Genomic DNA, 16,709 nt, shown 5'->3' on the forward strand with positions numbered 1-16,709 from the left:
GAGAATCTCGAGCAATCTTGAAATTTTCGAGAATCCGGTCCCGATCTCGACAAAAATTCTCGACCCAAAATTTTCGAGTTAACGCAAACCTCTAGTTAACGCATATCCGATTAGCATTTATTCTCTGTTCGTATTTATATTTCTACTTTATATTTTCTAGTCAATTATGATGACATCTTTCGTTAACGTTCATGGAGTGAAACTAGAGTCACTTATTTACTGTAAGGCACAAACGACCGATGATATAACCACCATTAATCATTTAGTTTGATTCTGTTGATCGAATTAATCCTCTTATACCGTGTCGAGAAATATCTTCCTGTCGAAAAGACAAGGATTATTAGATAACATCTTTCTGACGAAAAGCTTGATCCGAACGTGCGTTAAAAATGCTGATACGAATGAATGAGTAACCCGGTATCGGCTGACAGACAGATCAAAGAGATATATCTGGTCTCGTGCGTTGCTAGCTTGACCCGAATCGAAAATTTGAAACATTTTACGCATTGCAAGAACAATGCATTTTCTGAAATTGTACGGATATGACATTTATGACAAAAGTCAGTAGCTGCAAGCAACTGAAAGATTGAAAGGATTGCAGAGTATCGTTACGAGAATTATTGGAGAATGGATTTTGAATGGCTCCTGTTTCCTGCAACAGACGCATGAAACTTGTATTGTGTACAAAAATCCGCAGTCTAGTGATCTCACCCCTGTATTACTCACATGGAGTGTCTGATCCCCAGAAAATTAAAGATAATTTTTACCAATCGGATTACTAGACTGCGGATTTTTATGCGAGATATAAATTGTCTGCATTAATTGCGAGCTACAGGAGTTATGTAAATATGTACTTCTTGCCTTAATCATTTTAATCAGTTGAAAGTAACACAACAGTGTTTTTATTGGGTTGTCCGGAAAATTCGTGCCGTTTTTCTGTAGGTGCTATTAGGACAGATCTGAATATGTCAGAATGATTGAAAACAAATGGTATGTGTACATAGTCTAAAAGGTGACATTTCAGGCATTTTTAGGAAAAGGTTTGATTAGGATACATTAATTTTTGTTAGTTTTATACGCTCTTAAATATGGAAGGAAACAGAGTGCATTATAGGTATTTGATACTTTTTTCTTCCAAAAGCTGTTGGAGCTTGGTTGGGACGTGCTACCACATCCACCCTATTAACCAGACATTACACCCTCAGATTTTCATCTCTTTAGGTCAATACAAAATTCCCATAATGACAAAAACTTTAACTCTTTGGTCAACATAAAAAATCATATTTAAAAGTTTTTCGCCGAAAAACGCAAGTTGCGCGAAAGATGGAGAAAGATTATGGAACAAAATGGCACTTACTTTCCGGACAACCCAATATATCCTTTCAAATGTTCCCGCTAGTTTGCATTTGACCTACTCATTTTTGCTACACAAATGCATCAAATCTGCGGTCTACTCTTATTGCTCAACAGTTAATTACTTAATCTATATATAGTCCGGAACGTCTCGGAAAATTTTCAAGAATTTCCCTTTCAACGGGGAGCTCATGAAAAAAGCCTCGTGCGCGTTTGCAAATTGAAATGGTTCGCAGTGCACAACAATAAAGAAATCGGTTCTCGAGCACACGCGATAGCGCGAGGCTCCCAAACAGGGGAGAGGCTGGCAAATAAGAGGGACAGTGTTGCGAGTCATGCGCTGTCTTATTCTGGTCCATGGTCTCATGCTTCCTACAACTTCCTAAAATATAAGCCCCCAGGAAATAGTTGGCGAACAGATTTCGAGTGATTCGTTTCGTTCAACGTTCCTCTCTTCTCCCCGGGCTCACATACTCGCTCTCGCTCTCTCTCTCTCTCTCTCTCTCTCTCTCTCTCTCTCTCTCTCCCTCTCTCTCTCTCTAGCTCGCATTGTCCCCGCAGTTCCTCGTGCGTGCATGACAATACGACATAATGAACTAATGTCCGACACAGAGGGGTGGGCTCTCTCGCCCCTGTGACGCGGCCGGTTCACGGTACGGATGGTAAAAAAAAAAACTGAAAATGTTGCCCCGCGGAACGCTCACTCGAGATTTCGAGTGGTCCTCGGGCAACTCGGCCCGGCATTGCGTGGATTTATTATTTATGTCGAGGATCGGCGACCTACGGTTCTCCCGTTCCCCGTAACCCTTTTATCCGGGGATATCCCCCTTCGAAGCGGGACACACGCACACGCCGGTCCGCGGCGAATAATTATTCCGACTGTACAGACGGTAATACTCGAGATAAACGGTGATCGATATTCACCGATGCGGCTGATTAAATGAAAAACAACGATAACGATTGGCATCGCGCACGGCATCGACACGAGATCGGCTGGCCGTGCGGGAACGTCACCACCGCCGAAATGATATCCACCTGGAAACTGAGCATTCGCCATCGCTCTGGCCGCGATAAAAAGCGCACCAATTAGCGCAATATCATCTATCGTGTTTTATTCTTAAAACAAATTCGAACGTTTCTGCGAAAGCTTCTTATTCCGAATTAGATTTGATTATCGGTAGAAAGATAATTGAAAGACACTTAGATTCCGTTATCGGTAGTAGAAATTAATTTTTATTGCGACATATTCGAATGAAGTACAGTTCGTTAGGATCGTTAGCATGTAAAAGGGTTAAAATAGCAAGATAGCAGTTTCGACTTTGTCAGTTAATCCCTTGTGCTACAACATCGAGTCTGATTCCGATCGAGTCTAATGAATATTTATGTTATCGATTTCCTTCAAATAAAATTCTATTTTCTTGGTGTCAATGTACAACTGCTGGAGAACATACAGGCATACAATAGATATTTTCTCCCTGTTTTAGGAAATTATAAACTACAAAAAAAAAAAGAAACTCCAATCACTGGGACCGTAAAATAAATCGTAGCGCAAGGGCCGAAACTATTTCGATCTTGTGGTATTTTTTCGAGTTCATCGGCCAGTCGACGTGTTAACGATCGACGTGCCAATGTCCGTGGAGCATCTCCATTTTTTGAAACGCTTTAGCAGGATGAATTTTCTTGGACAGTATCTTGAAAAGTGACTGAGGGTGAAACTACGATTCAACTGTATTCGTCTCGCGTCAAAGGGTCGAGTTGCTTCAGTGCCGCGGTGAAATTGAAAAGTTCGCGATGGCCAGTTGTAGGGGGCTCTAAAAGTAGCCGGCTTCGAGTAGGCCATCAAGAATTCAGGAACCGATCGAAAGGTGAATATTTCCACAAATCGTTCGTCAACCCCGCGGAGTACACGGTAAACGTTGGCGAGATTTATTCGCGAGGCACGCGAACCACCATTAAGCGCGACGTCGCGGCGGTGGGAATCGCGAAAATCCTATTTTTATGAACGTTCTCTGGTCGGGTATGAATAGTTCTGCCCGACACACACACACACACACGCATACACGCACATTCTCTCTTTCTCTCGCACGCGCAGCTATTCTACTAGAGTACCGGGGCTGACGAACAAGGGGAAAAGGGAAGACGGACGCGAACAGACAGACCGGTCTGTTTCTACTGTCCACGGTCTCCTAATGCAAAAGCCGTGTAGCATCGATAGACGTTGGCTCCGGTCGCGACACCCGTGACTGCCGGATAGGCCGTGTTTTGCGGTGTTTATTCAGCGTGTGCTCTATCGAACAGGAAATCACGAACAACGGTAAAGTGGCTGCGCACGCGGCCCGCGCGGCCACGGCAGACCCGGCGAATATTTGTTTACGCAGAAAACGCGAATCCCGCTAATTATAGTCGCCGAGACGAAGGGAGGAAACGGCGAACACACTATTTTTACGAGTCTCCCGCCAGAATATCGTCGGACGTCTGCCTCCGTCTGACCGCAACAAAGCCAACGGACGGGAGATGCCCGAGATACGGCGCGAACGATCGCGATCGAGCCACGGATCGACCGATCTTTCCCCTTGCGACCGTCGTCGATTCGTTTTCTTTTATCGGCGAAGCTACGTCGGTATTCGGTACCGGATGAAAGGGGAATGTATTTCGTCGAGAACGACAACCTGCTGAACTGAAACGAGGAATAAAACGTAACAACAATGTCTGGCATTCTTATTTATTTCGTACAAGCCAACAGAACTCGTTGGAAGGGACAAACGCCCGTTAACAGTATCGGAGATAATCGAGTTTACGTCGGTGCACCCTTGTAGTTCCCTAGGTCGTCAAAACTTCATTGTTCTGCGGGCTATACAACATGCTTGGTGCGCTCAATGCTATAGAAGTCTGTCGAAGATGTACAGGAACGTGCATTGTTTCAAACGGTACTCTCTCTCTCTCTCTCTCTCGGTTAGGTGCAACAGCAGTCGTAGGCAAAAATTCTACAAGTCCAGTTTTTCCGAAGATTCAAAGGTGTATATATACAGTACATTATAGTCGTTAGAGGATGGTGCATTAGAGTGCAGACGGCATTGCGGTACTCGCTGGCAATCCACGGGACAATCGCATTTGTATTTCCTGCGGCGCGAACGCCTCTGTACAGGCTCGCCGGGGCCACCGAATCGCCATTTAAGGGCGCAACACACCGCGTTCCTCGAAACGGCCGCGGTGTCGGTGGTCCCCGGGATCGAATCGATCAATCGGAAGAGGGCATGCTGTGTGCGGGGCGATCGAGCCGTGGAGATTTGTTAATAAAAGCGGCTCTGTCTCGGTTGTCTAGTCGATTGTCGGTGTCGCTTTCGATAACGATCGTTGAAAAACGAAACGAAAGAGAAAAGGAGAACAGGAAGGGAGAGACAGACCGAAGACATTCGATAGGTCGCAGGTATTCGAGCGGGTTATTGGTCGCCGGTGGGGGAGGATCGGTCGCCGCGAAATTTTTCGCGGAAAGTGAGGTTAGAATACGACACGAGCGGACCCGGTTGGCCGGTGTCGCGCGCGCGTGTCAGCGAGTGGGAATTCGCTGTTTTCATGAGGAAAAATGTGCGCGGCACGCGTGCTGACGTTCTATTTTCGAATGAAAGGCGCGATCAGGGGACAAGAACCAGAGAGAGAGAGAGAGAGAGAGAGAGAGAGAGAGAGACAGAGAGAGACGAGAGCCGGGTGGGATGGAGAAGGAGAGAGAGAGAGAGAGAGAAAAGGAGCGGTGGGACGGGAGAAGAAGAAGAAGGACAGAGAGAGAGAGGGAGAAAGAAAGCGGGAGAGAAGGAGGAGAAGAAGCGAGAGAACGCGCTGGCGAGACAAAGACCGGGACAAGAAGCGAACAAGACGGACGTAGGAACGAACCGTGAGGGAAAAGCGTGGAGCAGAAAGCGAGAGAAGACGACGCAGCGAGAGCAACAGCATTGTACAAAAACGAAGACAGATTGCGATGCATCTATATGCGTATATATGCGAGACCAAGGGGGACAGATGGATAGGGAGCGAGAGCCGAGGAGCAGAGAAAGAGAGGAAGAGAGAGAGAGAGAGAGAGAGAGAGAGAGAGAGAGAGAGAAAGGGATAGAGGGGCGAAAGAGCGCGAGAGCGTGTATACTCTTTGAATACACCGGGCGGGAGAGAAGGCGGACAGAAACGGAGCGCGAAGGGGATGAAGAGAGAAAAAGAGACGGAGAGCTGTGCCGTCGTGTAGTGTGGACACCGGCGAGGAACTCTGACTCGTCTCGTGCTAGGCGGCCATGCTGGGTCTCTGTTGCGTTCCGAGAATGGGTACCTTTTGCGTGCACGGTGGAAACTCGCGCGGCGGATACCCCCGCGCGCGGACGATCCTCCGCCGCTCTCTCGTGTCCGCCGCGATACCGATCGGATCGTGTTTACGATCGCGATCGCGGGATTAACGAGCGTCGGACGGTTCGTCGGCGACAAAACCAAAGAAAAATGAAAACGAAACGAAACGGGAAGAAAGAGAAAAAGGGGAGAGACAGAAAAGAAAAGGGACAAAGGGAAGACGTAAAGATAAACGAAAGGGGAATGGAGTCGGGCGGGCGAGAAGGCAAGACTCCCTCTCTGTCTCTCTCTCTCTCTCTCCCTCGGAGCACACGTACAGAGAGAGAGAGACGGAGAGCTGACCGGTGGATAAACGAAGGAAAGGAAGAGAGAGTAAGAGAGAGAAGGAGCGGAGGCAGGAGGACAAGGCGAAAGTAAAGAAAGACAAAGAGGAGAGGAGCTTAGAAAGAGAGCAAAAGCGTGCGAGAAAAAGAACGAACCGAAAGAAAGAAAGAAAGAAAGAAAGAAAGAAAAGGAGAGAAGCACACGCACCGTGTTGACCACCACGCGTTCGCCGTTCGGGATGAAGGGAGGGGGCACCTCTGTTCACGAGCACGAGCAGCGTATACGCAGTACACGTAAAACTACGCGCGGCAACGACACACACGACGAGTGCACGCGTCTTCGGTTCTCGCGGCCGCCGCTCCGTCGTCGTCTTTTCCGGCGGCGCGGTCTCTACCGTCGTCGTCGTCGTCGTCGTCGTCGTGTCGGTGCGGAAATTTCCTTTCCCGGCATGGACACCGGCCACCACCCGGGGCCGTAGAAGAAGTGAAACGGATCGAGCGTGAATCGTACAAGCGAACGACCGGAGCTCGAAGCGAGCGAGCCGAGTATCCGTGGAGCAAGCGGTGCTGCCTATCGGATGGCACTGCGTTCAGCGCCGCGGTGCGCGACCCCCGTCGGCCTTCATCGTCGCGCCTCGTCGCGCCTCGTCCCGTCTCGGCGGCTCTCGTCGCTTTTCGCCCCTTTCCGTCCCTCGAGTTCTCTGCCGCCACGCCGCGCCATGCCGCGCCACGCCGCTCCGCTCCGCTCTGCTCCGATCCGATCCGATCCGATCCGATCCGCGCGCGGTCCCTCTCGCAGCGCCGCTACTTCCACCGTCTATACTACTACCTCGGCTCTTCGGCTTCACCCCCTTGCTCCACCGCTATTCAGCTCTCTCTTCGCCGGTTCTCTAACCCCTTCTTCCGCGTACAACACCCTCTCCCTCTCTCCTTCTTTCGCCAGCAGCCGCGCGACGGTCGCGTCTCTCCATCTAGGCCGCCATCGCCACTGTCACCACCACCGACACGACGTTACCACCGTCGCCGCAGCCGCCTCCTCCGCCACCACCATACTCTCGCGGATGCTGTCGTCGCCGCGATCGCCGTCACCAGTCATACTCCATCAGCGAGCTCGCGAAAACCGCCCGGTTCACCGGCAGTCGTTGCCATACGCCGCTACACGAACACTCGATCGCTCCCTCGATCTCACCCCCTTGATTGCAATCCCTTGTCAATGGAACACCCTGGCAGCTAAGACACCTTATGACACAACCGGACTTGGTTCCTCGATGGCTCTCAGCTTGGCAGTGGTGGAGATTGATGATGCAGGTGAATGGGGTGGTTCGTTTGGTGACAATGAGGATGGCTAGCGGATTTCACTTTGGAGCGAATCCGAAAACTATAGTCTCGGCAGGTCCACCCTTAGAGGACCACCCGAGGTAACAGTCTTCTATGCTGGGAGAGAATCCCACTCCAATTAGCCAAACCTGACGAGCTAAAATTTCGTCATTCTATTAGGGGTTGTGTCACATTTAATGAACTTGATAAGACTCTTCAGCACAGTAATACTTTGATGGAACAAAATAATACACATGTATAGGGTCCTGAGGTAGCTCATGAGTAGTGTCAGACTTTCTATCAAGCTGTTCTCCACTTTCACAATTTCCCAGAAATGGAATAGCAGTTTTAAAAAAGATTTAGCAAGGAAATTAATCCTTCTCGAAAATGACTCGAGCTGCTCGGTCCAATTTAACAAAAAAAAAAAAACGTTTTTAACTGGCTGTATAGCGGAAATCTTCAGAAGCGTCCGCCGTGCGAGGGTTAATTGAACGTCAGCGTCGACGCAACTTAATTCAGGGAGCGACAACAATAGCGATACAATTTATTGACCCGATCGAGATGTCTTTTCGAAGCGGTCGGTGCGACAGGGAAAGTGGCCGGCTAAAATTCAAGATCACGCGCACCCTCGAGTTGCAGGGCTGGTGTCGGTGCATCGAGCACGCGGCACGCACCCGCAACGACCCCAAGACAATCGGGCGCGCGGCAGAATCCGGGGTCCTCGAATACAGACGGACCTATGCATATTTGGCACATCACTCGCGGCACGTTCCGTTGAGTCACCCTTTCGGTCCGAAGCACGCGCAGCAGACGTAACAGGACACATGCCGGCCGTACAACCGAATTTCGATACGTCGCCGGTTTGGCACGTAGGTACGCGCCGAAATCGAACCGCTTCTGGGTCAGGTTGTCTCACCGCGAGGCCTGCGACGCGATCCCGATACGAAACGGAAGGGTTCACTATGGAGGAAGGAGCACGAGGCGTGGAGCACGATCGCGGACGTGGGTTGACGCGAGCTGGGTCACCGGAAATAATTCATTCGGAAAGAGAAACAAATAAAATTTATAAATAATATAAACCGCGCCGGCGACGACAATACGCGGCGCGCTTCCCCCGCGTCTTCGGAATAGAATCTCGACATTTTCGGCGATTCCACCTCCACGTGCAGAGTAACGGTTATCGACGTCACGGAGCCGGCGTGTTCCCTTTTTAGAAACCAGAGCGTCAGAGCCGTCCAGCAGGAGTCGGTTGACCGGTCTCAATAATTCGCCACATAACGATTTTATGACGCCTCCGGTGTTCTTTTTTTTTTTCTTTCTTTGCGGATAGCGCGGCAGAATGATTGAAATTTTATCGAAGGCTCCGGAGTACCGTATCGATCCAGGTACCGGCACTGACCTGGAACTCTGCTCTTCCACGATCTACCTCTCGCTCGCTCGCTCGCTCTCCCGATACCCGGTCCCTGCATTTATACCATAAATACTTGAAACGTCATTAAAATTTAATCGCCCGGTCGCTCGAGCCTTCCAGTCGATACGCCTAACGCGTCTGACAAATGAAAGATCGCGTTCGGTCTTAATGGAGCGGCCAAGGACTAAATGCAGCCTTCATTGTCCGATTCGTCGCCGGGCGACGACAAAAATACTGACGGACGAGCTATACGGTTTCCTGAAAATCGGATCATTCGCACCCTTAGAACTGAGAAGCTAACGTCGGACTGTGATACATCACGGTTGTCGCCCGTGCTCCCTCTTAACCTCGTGGTATCCGTAAAACCTGAGATCATTATCAATTCACGTGAATTTTTAAGCTACTCAACTCTTTTGTGTTCTTCAGGATTGTTTGACACGTTCGCATTCACGTTTCATGAACCCCTTGAACTACAACGAGTCAGAATCTTCTAAATACAGTGACTTTTCTATATATGTCGCCAAGGCCTGGATCGTAAACGTCGCGGAATTATCCCCACAACCGCGGGCTATACCCCGCGAGGGGCCGCGAAGCTCGAGAGGCTGAGGATACTGAACGGTGTAAACATAACACGGCTAGGGTACGTCTCCTGGACGATACGTGACGCTGGCAGGACCCTTGTTGTTGACATATATCGAGAATTCACTGTATTCATGTTATTAATTTTCTTTAAACTGAAATAAAATGCTGTTTTGTTGTTGTTAAACAATTGGAGAGTACCTAGGCAAAAATATTCTTCTGCTTCTAATAAATTATTAATGACAAAAAAAATGTAATCACTGCCACTGTAAAGTGGATCTTACAATCAGTGCAAGGCGTTATACTGTATGAGTTGAAACTCAAAGATATGCGAACCATGGAGAAAACTGTAAAGCAACGCCCTCCTAAGTGGACTGCGGGTCTTTATGCAAAATAAAAATTGTTTGCACCAATTATGTATTCGAGAACCGATCCTGATTCCAAATAAGACTCTCAACCCGACCCAATCCGACATTTTCAGGTTCCCGCACAGCTCTATTGCGTGCACACCTGTTCCCTCTTCCGGACAGCATCTCGAAGGAATACAGTGTTTACTCGATATATGTCCAAAAGAAGGGTCTAGTCAGCGACAAATATCGTCCAGGAGATACTGTTCCGAGGCCCCTCGAGAAGTCCGAGGCCTCTCGAGCTTCGAGGACCCTCACGGGGTATACCCCGCGGTAGTGAGGATAGTTCTGCGACCTTTATCGGCCAGGAATTTGCGACATATATCGTCCAGGAGATACTATTCCGAGGCCCCTCGAGAGGTCCGAGACCTGTCGAATTTCGACGACCCTCACGGGGTATACCCCGCGGTAGTGGGGATAGTTCTGCGACCTTTATCGGCCAGGTATTTGCGACATATATCGTCCAGGAGATACTACTCCGAAGTCCCTCGAGAGGTCCGAGTCCTCTCGAACTTCGATGACCCTCACTTGGTATACCCCGCGGTAGGGGGGATAGTTCTGCGACCTTTATCGGCCAGGAATTTGCGACATATATCGTCCAGGAGATACTACTCCGAGGCCCCTCGAGAGGTCCGAGTCCTCTCGAACTTCGATGACCCTCACGGGGTATACCCCGCGGTAGTGAGGAAAGTTCTGCGACCTTTATCGGCCAGGAATTTGCGACATATATCGTCCAGGAGATACTACTTCGAGGCCCCTCGAGAGGTCCGAGTCTTCTCGAACTTCGAGGACCTTCACAGGGTATACCCCGCGGAAGTGGGGATAGTTCTGCGACCTTTATCGGCCAGGAATTTGCGACATATATCGTCCAGGAGATACTACTCCGAGGCCACTCGAGAGGTCCGAGACCTGTCGAACTTCGAGGACCCTCACGGGGTATACCCCGCGGTAGTGGGGATAGTTCTGCGACCTTTATCGGCCAGGTATTTGCGACATATATCGTCCAGGAGATACTACTCCGAAGTCCCTCGAGAGGTCCGAGTCCTCTCGAACTTCGATGACCCTCACGGGGTATACCCCGCGGTAGGGGGGATAGTTCTGCGACTTTTATCGGCCAGGTATTTGCGACATATATAGAGTAAAGACTGTAGCTCGACCGAGGGCCACAATAGGATCAGTTGAAAATGATTTCTGCCGAAACAGCAGCCGGAGCCTGGTGAGACGTGCATTTCGACGAGTGTCGCGGGGTTAAAGAAACCGCGAGTTTATTCCTCCCGAGGCGAAGCGAGGCTAGGCGAGACGCGCGACGCGTCATCATGTTCATCAGTGTCGCAGACAGTCGGGTCGGTGCCGTTACCGACGCAGCAGCCGAGCACAGTAAACCCTGGCTGGAAGATAAGGGGTCTTCGATCTCGCGTGAACGCTCGTATCGTTAACGGAACGTTCGCGTAACGAGAAGGACCGACGACAGACACGGTCGCTTGTCATCGAGCGGCGCGGCGGCATGCTGCCGATCCGAGAACGAACGTCGTCGGCGAAAGGCGAAACGTGTAGGCCGATATAGGTGTATAGATACGTTCCGCGTGGCAGACGGACGGCGGGGAGCGAAGTGAAGGAGGGGAGGCAACAGGGAACACAACTCCACGGGGTAGAGGAAGAGAGCCTGGCGGCCGGGGAGGGAGGAAAAAAATGCAAAAATGCAGTTTTACGCGTCGCTCCGGGCACCGGTATTCCACGGACATACTTGGAACCGGACACCGAGTTCGTGGAATCGGGACGGTCACTCGAGAACTATGCTATTTAAAGAAAGGCACACCGTGGTGTACCCCGTTTACCGTTACCATCAACCTCCTTCGACCTTTTGCCCGTCACTTACGTGGCTGGCATCGTCGAGCCACCGAGATACCATGTTGCAATCGAGACTCATGGCTAACCCCTGGAACGGGTCGGGATTGTATTCGCGCATTGCCCACTCGGTCCGTTTTATAAGCCATTTGAGCCGTGGAATTAACGACGGTGGACAGTTGCGGCTGATTCTTGAATTCGAAAGCAGTCGCGGTTGCAGAATGCAGCAATTTTCTCTTCTCGAGTGCTACAGTGAATTCTCGTTACCAGTCAGTCCCGCCGTTCTTTTTACTGACACCTATACGAAATCGGAGGCTCTCGCCGAGCGTCGCATTTGAAATACACAGGGCACGCCGGAAACCTAACAGTCATATCCGTCTACAAGTCATATGACCACTAAGAACTAGTGACAAGAAGACTGAGAAAATGTCTTTCTCCGATACAATGTTGCACGGAGAAACGAACAGCGAAGTTCGAGAAGTGTGCCACAACATTGTCGGCTATGTTACAAAACCTCTTTATTTTTCGACATTTTTTTATGAAACTTTTACCAACATATTCGTGGCATTTTTCCGATTAAAATGAAACCAAATATGATATAATTCAGAAGGACAGCGTATGGGAAAGAAAGAGACGCGGAGAGTCGCGGGCGCCGTCAGAGATCAAAGCCCGCGCGAGCGCAGGCCTTTAAATAAAAAATTTAACTTCTTTATTATTAATTATTTTTCTATGAGACTTTCACCAATATATTTGTGGCATTATTCTGATTAAAATGATACCGAACGCGATGTAATTCGGATCACATTTACACTAATTTTCCGTTAATTTAATTGTAATGGGAAGTACTTTCATCGTTCCTTACACAAGTAAATATCATCGGAATTATATCATATTCGGTTTCATTTTAATCAGAAAAATGCCACAAATATGTTGGTGCAAGTTTCATAAAAAAATAAAGAAGTCTTCTGATCTCATACCGATATAGCCGACAATATTATGGCGGCGACGGCTCTCGAGCTTCGGCCATTCACCGCGGTGGTGTGGGTTGTTCCACTGACTCCAAATTGTAAGGTTGGCACTGACTCGTAATGAGAATTTACTGTATTCAGTGGAAAACCCACGTGTGGTCTCTTCGAGGTAACTGGAGACATAAGTCCCTAATACATCCCATTTCTCAAACAACTGGCCGTTGTCACTGCCCCGAGTTCACTCTAATCGCTCTAGATTCGCGAGTTACGCTTTTAATCAATTTCTCGAAAGAAGAGTTGCAAACGGTCTGCATACACATTTGTACGACGTGAGTAAACTTCGTGAGAGGCAATCGCTTTTCAAAATCGCGGAGCATTACTCGAATGTTCACCCAGATTTGTCGTCAGTTTAGAATCTGTCCAATTCCGTGCAGTAATCCTCGAAGTCAACAGAGGCAGGACTCTAAAAATATTTTTAAAACGACCTCCGCCGTCGTTCTAGAACCGCTGGCCGCGATACTCGATGTCGAGAAACCAGCGATCAAAGGGTCCACCCGATTAATAATTGACGAAAGCTCGAAAATATTCCTGCCTCGGGGAAGCTGGCCACCGTCGATCAATTATGGATCCTACTTTTCCCGCAAAGTTCTCGCGTAGACTGCGGTGCACCGAGCACAGGCTGCACCGTAGCCGCGACATTCCACGAGCTAATAAACAGCCTTCGGGCCCGTCCCGCGTTGTTTTCCGCGACGAAATCCCTTTCGCGCGTAATCCTCTCGCTCGGGGAGCGCGAGCGGAGCGTTGCTCGAGAAGCTGGCAGCTCGTGAATCATCGCGCGAAGGGGGCGTCGTCGCTGGATCGTTCGCCAAAACAATCGAGCGGCCAGATTAGGCGTATCGCCGCTATCGAGACCGATGGAATGTTTTTCGCGTGCATCCTCCCGTCGCCGCGATACGCCCGTCGGCGGTCGAGTCGTTCTTCGGCGTGTCCCGGCGAAAACAACGGGCCTCTTGATGTCCGCGGGGAACGAAGCGGATAGAAGCGAAGGGGGCTCGGTGCCGGGCACCGAGAAAATAAATAGGGAACGTCGAAGGATCGTGAGATAAGCGGCGCGAACGGGGGGAAAATTTCGTGAAAAAAAAAATGGGGACAAAGCGGAGGGAGCCGCAGAAGAAGAAAAAGAAGAAGGAGGAGGTGGTGGTGGAGGAGGTTGAGGAGCAAGCGGGAGAAGATGCAGAGATGCAAGCCGCGATGAGAAGGAAGGAACGCGCAGTAAAAGAAGGTGGAGCAGAGTGGCCGAGGAGCGGGTGGTGAGGGGAGGGGGACGTTTAAAAGAACCTCAAAGAGCATAAAGACCAAGTGATAATCGGTCAGAGACCCTTTACCGGGGCCAGACGGCTATGCACTCGGTTGGAGTGCCAGGGCAGACAACGGATAGACGTACGAACGTGCACAGGGACGAACGGACAGACCGAAGCAACCAGAACACATTGTGATGGCCTGCGGCACAGGCCTGCTCTCTTTCCCTCCGTGCGTCTCTGTTACGCTCGGCTCTTCTGGCTCGCTCTTGTGGTACAGTCCAGGCCATTGCCATTCACCGCCACGTCTCTCCCTCTCTCTCTCTCTCTCTCTCTCTCTTGTCTCTCATTTTCCAAGCCGCGGCCCGGCCGGCCCTTTTTCTCTTTCCTTCCCGCCCCGTCTCTTTTCTTGCGTCGTCCCGGCTTCCTCCTGGTTCGTTTCTTCCACCCACCTTTTTTTCCCTCTGTTTTTCCAGTTCGCCTCTGCTTCCCTCTCCCTCACCCCCTTAACCTCGCCCTCACCGACCTTCTCTCTTTTTCTCTTGCCCTTATCTCGCGTCCCCCCGGCCTCCGCGCGTCTCATAAATAATAAAGGGAACACGGTCGGCTAATGCGCGAACGAATGAGAGCAAGACACCCGGCTCCGACGAACGTCTGTGATTTTCAATTTCTCACGGGGCCGCGATCTCGACCTATTCAGCAGAACCATCGGGACTGCTTGCTTGCTTGTTCGCTTGCTGGTCCGTTTGCTTGCTTGCTTGTTCGCTCGCTCGCTTGCTTGCTTGCTTGCTTTCTTGCTTGCTTGTTCGCTCGCTCGCTCGCTCGCTTGCTTGCTTGCTTGCTCGCCAGCGTGCATGACTTCTTCTTTTTTGCCAGGAGGCCACGTGGAGCTCCGCACCGTCGGCCGACCAAAGCGATACCAAGACGCCGAGAGTAGACCATACGCCAAGACACCAGCTCCTCGAGCGGCCGCAAACCCGGCCGTCGCCTTTCTGCAAAATGCACGCTCTTGTCCAAGAACGCGATGGACAGGCAGCCTTGATCGCCGCGCGTGACAGGAATACTCGGAGGGTGGGGTAGGGCGGGGGCTCTTTGAACGCGAACGACGATTCCAGAGAATCCTCGGAAAGTTCGTCATTTTGGAGAACACGCGGAGGACCGTCACCCCGTCGCCTGAATCTTGATGCAGCGGACGGTTCTTGCGGCACCCAAATACATTCATCGTTGCTGGAGGCGCAGTCCCTTGGACGCTCTTCCGAGTACTCGCGCGACAACGCGCGATCCCCCGAACAGCTTCGCGTTTTTTGACAAGTGTTCGACTAATTGCTACGTTGATGCCGGCTCCGAGAAGCAAACGTATAAAGTTGCTTGTGCGGACGATGGAAAATTTCATGTTGTCTATAGAGTCTACTAAGTATGAACAATAGTTGGGGGTACCAATTACTGTGCCTATATTAATCGTACGTATTTTTAAAGCACAATGAATATTACAAAAAGAGATATTCAGTTAATGTTATATATCTCTTTTTTAATACCCATTGTACTTTAAAAATAAGGTATAATCAATATAGGCACAGTAATTGGTACCCCCACCGTAGTTAGGCCCCTTACCATTTTATTTGAAACTGCGCTCTGCACGGTTTCTTTCCGTACGACCTGTGCGAGTTGCTTAGTGTTGCAGCTGTCACCATACTGCGTCGATTAATTAGACTTTCTCACGTTTTGCCTATATATCTTTAACTTCAGGAAAGTCAGCAGTATGGATGAAAGTGTTCCGACCCTAATAGTCCGACTTTTTGTAACCAATTTTGAGACGCTCATGAATATAGAGACAGACTATTATCACGTCATGCGAAAACAAGTAATTACACGTGACATTCTTATAGTGTGAGCCGTATACAATTATTATTTCCTCCGTACGTAACGTGATAGCTGGACAGCAGATTATAAGCATTTATGACAAAAAAGGGTAGGTGTAATTTAACACTAAACCTACCACGGCCGGCCAAATTGACCTTTTCAAACTTCTGTGTAGAATTTCGTACGTACAACATTATCACATCGCTATTTATCTTTACGACCTTTCTTATAGTATGTATACAATGTATTTTTCAGTATTTATTTCTCGTTTTATTTTTTTTTTTTTCGAAGTAATATATGTATCTTGTACTACCTACCACGGCCGGTCAATTTGACCGCACGAGATAATATGGTATTTACTCTTCTAAACCTAAACAAACAGTATCAATGAAAGGCTATTCTCAATGTGGCATGGCCAACTCAAAATAAATGAGCCGCCTTATTGAATGAGAAGCTATCAAGTTACGCACGTGCCTGATTGATAATACTGTTTCACGGCAAGTGCATCCAAACCGCAAAGATGGACGACACAGTACAATTTTGTAAATCGAGGAGAGAGCATCGCAGTATTTTTTGTATAATTGCAATTATATAAAAATAAATTTGTATCGTCATTTTATGGAATTTGTTCATCTACTAATTCATTCGGCAACAAATCGACTATTATCTACGTTTAATTATATTAACGATAACTTTTTTTACACGTTCACGCCAGCGCTGCTATTTGTGTTTCTCGCCATGGGGCGGCGCTCGTATTCATGCTTTACTTTTTTCAATTAATATACATTAAATTTTCAATTATGTGGCAATTTTTTCCAGTTACTGAACAAACTACATTTTGATGCAACATTCAAGTGTGAGCCACCAGTGGCGCACGCCGCCCGATGGGAGACTCGCGCGCGAGCCACCGGTAGTGCGCGCCGGCGTGAACGTGTTCGAACTTTGACTCCCACTCGACCCTTCGCCCTCTACGATGCTATTCCCCACGTTTCCGCCACGGCCTGGTCCCGTGACGCGTTTCG

General features: G+C 49.3%; 1 protein-coding gene across 2 annotated transcripts in view; it reads right to left on the bottom strand.

Annotated features, from left to right (window-relative positions):
• LOC143365386 (uncharacterized) overlaps positions 1–16,709 on the bottom strand; it is a 41,882-nt gene that overhangs the window by 915 nt on the left and 24,258 nt on the right. The window contains exon 1 of one of the 2 annotated variants that reach the window (XM_076805508.1): positions 6,211–6,718. The exons of the other annotated variant lie outside the window; for it this stretch is intronic. The gene's annotated coding sequence lies outside the window, so the exon portion shown is untranslated. Of the gene's footprint in view, positions 1–6,210; positions 6,719–16,709 lie in introns of those variants that run through there. 2 annotated transcript variants of the gene reach the window in all.

The sequence above is a fragment of the Halictus rubicundus genome, chromosome 2 (genome assembly GCF_050948215.1).
Source record: "Halictus rubicundus isolate RS-2024b chromosome 2, iyHalRubi1_principal, whole genome shotgun sequence".
Lineage (NCBI taxonomy): Eukaryota > Metazoa > Arthropoda > Insecta > Hymenoptera > Halictidae > Halictus > Halictus rubicundus.